The 6,756-nt window shown below is 39.7% G+C and overlaps 1 long non-coding RNA gene across 1 annotated transcript; it reads left to right on the top strand.

Annotated features, from left to right (window-relative positions):
• LOC143174970 (uncharacterized) lies at positions 1 to 2,238 on the top strand. Its single transcript, XR_012999523.1, has 3 exons — positions 1 to 1,168; positions 1,241 to 1,387; positions 2,143 to 2,238. It is a non-coding gene; the product is annotated as an uncharacterized LOC143174970 (long non-coding RNA).
• The last annotated feature ends 4,518 nt before the right edge of the window (positions 2,239 to 6,756 follow it).

Here is a 6,756-nt window from a genome sequence, read left to right as displayed (position 1 = left end):
TGCAACGCGGGGCCCGGAACTTTTTCGCGCGTAGAAACCGGAAATCGTATCGGTTTCGTGGTGAAATCGGTTCCTGGCGCAAGAACCGCCGTCAAACGCTTCTGCGTCCGGGTTTTCTGGCTCCGGGAAGCCATTCCGTTTTTCAAACGCATTTTTCGATCGCGCCGCGACCGGTTCCTATTTTGCAGGGAAAAGAGTGGGACCTTATGTCGTGTATCTACCTGTACGAAGCTTGATGTGATTTTTTATGGTGGATTGAGATGTTCTTTGAGATGCTTTGTTATGGGATCTTTGGTACTCGGTTAGATTTGATCAAGTGGTCGCTTAGATTTTTTCAAATTTGTAGTTGAAATTTGTTAAGATGTTTTGAAACTTGTAGTTTCAAATTATCAAGATTTATTTAAATTTATAGTTTCAAATTATCAAGATCTTTTCAAATTTATAGTTTCAAATTATCAAGATCTTTTCAAACTTGTAGTTTCAAATTATCAAGATCTTTTCAAACTTGTAGTTTCAAATTATCAAGATCTTTTCAAATTTGTAGTTTCAAATTATCAAGATCTTTTCAAATTCGTAACCTCAAATTCTCTATCGTGATTTCTTTGAACTTTTAAATTTAATATCCGACATTTCCGAATGTTTCTAAATGTTTTCATTTAACGCACTAGATCTTCGAACCTCTCCAAATATCATAAATATTGAAACTTCTAACTTACGAAACAACCTGAGATCTTCGTTACACGATTACATTCTCATTTACACAGTTCCAAGCACTTTTAAATAAGTCATAAATTCAGATTACACGATTACATTTGATTACACTTCCTCTTACATCGTTGAATTCTTTACCAATTTAATGCTACTTTTCGGTTCAGTTCAACGAAACTGCGAAACAAATCGAAACCAATCATTCTGACTATTACGGTTCTACTGTTAATTGTTAAGTGCTATTGATTGAATATTATCCAAGAAAGTACCAATACATAGGCAAACCACAGACTGGACAAGGGTACATCAAGGAGTACATAGATTCAGCAGTAAAACTAAAACGATCGTAACATCTAATCGTGTAACAGCCGGCCATGAAGAATTTTATAGCGCAATGGGCGCTGCCTCGCAACGAACAGAGGAATTCCATAACACCCTGGGAGAATGATCTAATTAAACGGTAACGGTGCAATAGATTTTCATCCTCCGCCACCGACAGCACCTTCTCACTTTTTCCTTTTCGTACGCTCAGGTGAAAGCTGCACTTGCTACGCAACCCTGAAACATACGTTTCTCTGTTGGAGGAATGTCGTTTTATCGATTCACAGTTTTATCACTCCCATTGACTATTTTCAATACTGCTCAGTCATCGACGTACTTCGAGACATGGATTCTAACGGTAAGACCACAAACTTTAATTCACTTACGAGACATTTTTCAGTTCTGTGAACTTTAACCCTTTGCGGACGGATGTCGGCGTTTCGGTGAGATGGAATGTTTTATTCTATTGTTTTAATTCTATTAATTAAGCAGTTGATATGTAATTTAGCTTCATATATTGAAGGTTTCTTGTGATCATCTTCAGTGAAAATGAGAAATCAATACAAAATTTGGGTGCGTGAAAAATCGAATAATTTTAGGGTAGTTTCTTCGATCCATTAAAATATTTAATATTATAACTGGTGCAATATTGGAGCCTACAGAGTTCAAAGGGTTGAATCATATCCTCGGATAAGCAAGTTCTATATCCTACAAACTCGATATAACTCATTGGAAACTGGCCGTTAACTTAACAAGTAACAGTCAATATTAAATCGCTAATAAAATTGTGAAACTTTATTAACCGCATGTTTCTTTATTGCTACTCACTACATGCTAAGATTCATTCAAAGTTTCGACCTCTAGGAACATGTCTCGATTATTACTCGATTATACATAAAACGTCCGAAATGTGACGCTTTTTATACTCGCCGGAGAAAACTGTTTTCCATCGTAATTATGGTTTTATAGTTGGATCTTGAAAAATTCGGATTTACATAAATATCTGGCGCGAGTTTCACAGCTGCAGAACGCGGCTCGAGGATCCAGCGGTTACCGGATGCTTGGAAAAGCAAACGACGCTGTCATTAAAGAACTTTCATCGTAATGTTACAGTCGCCGTTCGTTTTTCTACTGTGCAAATCCGTACACACCGATGACTTTGGTCTTCGCCTCGCAATTTTGTTTTTCCGACGAGCGGTGTGTACGGGCTTGCGCAACACGCGGCAAGCCACATTTGTGTGCGTGAGCAGGAACTTTCTACGAAAAGGAAAATGGTAAAGTTTGAACCTTCGGTTGAACAACCAGTTTCCCTTGGATATGTTCTTCTTTGAGCTGACTGTCGAATTTTTCAGGGCAACCGATGAGTCAACTCGAGGACGCTTGGAATTCGAAGATTGAAGTCAATGATGAAATGGTTCATCGAGGAAATCGCAGATATGCCTGGAATGTGTTTGTTAAGGGTATTCATTCTACTTGCATGGTCCTATGAGTTTTTATTTAATAAGTAGAAGCATTTGTGACTTTAGAGAGAAGCTTTGTACAAAGTTTGTTCTCTTAAGTCATTGTACAACTTAGTGTGGTAACTTAATTTGATCACTGAAATTTGAAATAAATTATAATGAATTCTAATATTAGTCACCAGTCACCAAATGATTTCATATTGCAAAACTGTGAAGTTTGATATTTAATATTGAACTTTGTAGAATGCATTGATCTATGAACTATTGAAAGAAAATAGTTCTCTTTCTCAATGCATATGCTGTCAACTCAATCTCAGGAAATGTCATTTGCATCTCATTAGAATTTAATACCAAGATAATCAAATGATTTATATTAACCCACAGTATCCTGAATTCAATTCGCCAAGCTACCAAACACTCCTGTTCATCTCTAACGCGACATTCTTCCTTCGTTGGACAACGTTGCGAGCAAAACTGATTCCGTGAAGGCGAGATGCAGTTTCCAGAGCGCCGACCGTGAATCGCCGATCTTCTTGCGCGCGTGTACCGTTAATTATAGGTGCCGCGAATAATAGCGAACAGCGCTTTTCTCGGTTTCCGAGCAAGAAACGTAGCGACCGTGGAAATCAGTAAAACTCGCTCGCAAGAACCGGACAAGCAGTCTCGAGCTTGAACGCGTTCCCGAGTCGAGCGAGCGTATCGCGCGATTTTTTGATGAATCCTCTTGTCCAAAGGCTCCGTCTCTTAATTTGCACCTCGCCCGTTTCAATCTGGCGCACCGCGGAGTTGGTTTACGGTGTCGCTCCAGTTTACCAGATATTCGCGACCCACATATTCGATTCTGAGCCACCGAGACAATAAAAGTTCGCGTGTTTTCATTTTCGTGGCGTGTATCGAGTCGCCATCTTGGGAAAATGGAGAAGCGGAGATACTCTTGCCTCTTACTTTGCTAAGCGAGTATTTTGTTATGCTTGGAAAGAGGTACTCGAGAGTTTATTGAATGTTAAATAATAATTTCTTACATTGAAATATTAATTTCTATTTTAAGTATTTTAGATATTTATACATTAAACATTTCATATTTCTCAGTGTTACGAGAAGGGATATTACTTATGGGACGACATATTTTATTTTAGATATTTACATATTAAGTATTTTAAATATTGTAGATATTTACACATTAAAAATTTTATATTTCTCAGTGTTACGAGAGGGGATAGTACTTATGGGACGACATAATTTATTTTAGATACTTACATATTCAATATTTTAAATATTTTAGATACTTACATATTAAATATTTTATATCCTCTCGTTTCTCTTCAATATTTTTGATAGTTTCTTAATGTACACATTCAATAGATTGTCAATTATTAACACAATGAATATAAGATTTATATTACTTTAATTTATAACTATAGATACAAGTTATGGTATTAGAACATTCACGTGGTACTCAGAACAAAATGGCCGCCAGTAGGTTAGAGTCTCTCCTATGAATTTATTTATAGAAGCAATTGTCTGCGAATAAATTTATTTCGGAAAGCACCAGGAGAAGGGAACCGGTACAGGGAAGAAGAAACATTAAAATTCAATCCAGTACGGCAGAAAAACGTCCACCATACTTGCATACAATGCGTTAAGGACAGAGGTGCATCTGGTTCGAGAAAGCGTAACGTAATCCGGAATTTTTTCAATTTTAAAGCGCCCGTTGTCACCGTTACTTGTAAATCCGCGGTCGAAACAATGGCCTGCTTAAATAATGGGAGGAACAGAAACTACGTGGTCCCTTGTTTGACTAATTCAATCATTTGCGACTTAATCTTGGAAACATGAAAATTTCATGTCGCTGCATCCATTCCCACAATAATAAAAAAATGACTATAATTGCTAATAGTCCACAGTATCACCTATACTACGGATTAAATGACCTTGATCAGTATACTAGCCGCTTATCTCGGAGAAAATGCTTTTCACGCATTCCAGCGGGTGAAATTGCGTGCGTTCGTTTTCTATGAAATTCCAAGTGAGAGGTAACTAATTTCCAAGTACCAGGAAATCATATGCACGCAATCATTGTTCCGAATGATGCGACTTGTTCGCGAATCCAGAGGGAAGTCCGATTATCCTCCAAGTTCCCGCCGCTTACCAAGGACGACTCCCATGGGCGTGGGATTGAGATTAAGCTCGATCAGCCGAGGCCGTAGCCTTACCAGCGTTGCTTCCCGGGGATGACGAGTCCCATGGAAGTGGACTGTTGGTAGCGCCGAGTTGCCTTTCCAAAAACTCTGACAGATTTCCTGTCTGGTCCAGGAGCGGGTAGGACGCTGCTCGAGAGGTCTCTGCCCAGCGTGTAGGCTTCGACCACTGCCACTACGAATCCAACGCCAATCGCACCGGCCGAGAGGACCCGGGGACAAGCACCCATGGCACGCTCTCTGCGAGGGGACAAGGGGACTCGGCACCCTTCGTGCGCCCTCGCGGGCAACCGGAGCGCCCGTGGTACCAATCCAATCGCAGGTCTATCGGTGGACCTGTCCGGCTTCTCACATACATGAATAAGCTGCGCCTGCCATATCGAGGTGTCTCGTCCACACCAAGGGTTGGTTGGACGCTAGCTAAGGAGTCCGGGATCGCCACTTCCCGAACCGTGATCGCCACTGGGGCAGCGTTCCGTGGAAATTCGCGCGACTTCCTGTTCTGCTTCGCCGACAGGTGATTTCCAGCGGCAAAAACCGTTCGGTCCGTTTCGCCAATTACTTGGCTTAGAAACGGCGCGATTCAAAACTGTCGAGAAGTTAACAGGTGGGTCGACCATAATCGGACGTCCAGACAACCGGGCCTCGAGGACGCGATCGTAAATCCATCACGGGACCGTAAACTCCTCGTGCACGCGTCGCTTTGTTGCTCGCGTTTAAATGCTTCGCTGCCCGGGATGCACTTAGGAGCAACATGGTGATCGACCTCGAAGCGAGACAAACGTTTACCGTTCGAAAGGTATAAATTTGAATAGTTTGAACCGTTTTGTCGGCTTCTTGCTCGGGGAGATTCGGAATTTGATGGCCGATGTTGAGATAATTTATTAGGGTTAACGACTGGTTGTTCTTTTTCTTTTCTGGGAAAGATGATGTAGTACTGTGTCATTTGAAACTTTCTTGTATCGATTGGATAGTTCTGTTACAGTATTTTTATGTTTATGCAGATTCTTGTGGTAGGTCCTTAGCGTGTAAGTGGAACTAATTTAGAATATCGTTTCGAGTGTTTGTCTAGCGATTATTGCCTAATGAGAAGACTGAAACCAGTCGTTTCTATGATAGCTCCATTAATACAACTGCGTCTGCTTGATAAACACAGTTTATATTAAAAGTAATTTCACACATTTATCTCGATATCAATAATCTAATGAGAAAACTAATACCATTTTTAATAACTCCACTATTAACCCTAATCGAACCACGATGTGACTGAGTCACATTTGAACTACTTAAATCTTTTGATTATTTCATATTGCATTTCCAAAAGTTTTCTTGTACTAAAACTTGAATAAACAAATATAACATTTTAATCATTCCTGTTATTCTCATAAGTGACTGAGAGTCACATCGTGATCCAATTAGGATTAATAATGGAACTATTAGAAATGGCATTAGTTTTCTTATTATATTACCATCTAGAGTCCTAAAATTATGGCCCTATAAACAAGAAAAACGTTTTAATCATTCTTGTTATTCTCATAAATGACTGTAAGTCGCATCGTGATACAATTTGAATTAATAATGGAACTATTAGAAATGTATTAGTTTCCTTATAATATTATTACCATCTAGAGTCCTAAAATTATGTCCCTATAAACAAAAATAACATTTCAACGCTAGGTTTACGGAGCGCGTCAACTTGACGAGTATTGACTATCATAGCCCCTATTTAGTACATTTACATCGACTTTGATTGATGCAATTACATCAACACATACTTCAACTACTTTCAAATCTCTAACTCCCAAAATCCGAACGAACAAAAATGAATTTTTCTAGCAGTAGAATAAACCGCGATTAATCACTCCTGTTACCCTCACAAACTATAAATCACCCCGTACAATTCCTCCTAACACATAACACTTATGGTTAACCCACCATCTCTCCCCAACAGTTCGTCGCTGTGAACCGAGCCTAACGAACGCCAAGAGAACCCGTCCATCCGATCAAACGTCCACGCGAGCCGAGCTCCCCTGAAGGGTTGTATTGATTTCTATGATGGCGGCCGGCCG

This window comes from Nomia melanderi, chromosome 10 (genome assembly GCF_051020985.1).
Source record: "Nomia melanderi isolate GNS246 chromosome 10, iyNomMela1, whole genome shotgun sequence".
NCBI classification, from domain to species: Eukaryota; Metazoa; Arthropoda; class Insecta; order Hymenoptera; family Halictidae; genus Nomia; species Nomia melanderi.
This window is presented reverse-complemented; position numbering and strand designations above follow the sequence as displayed.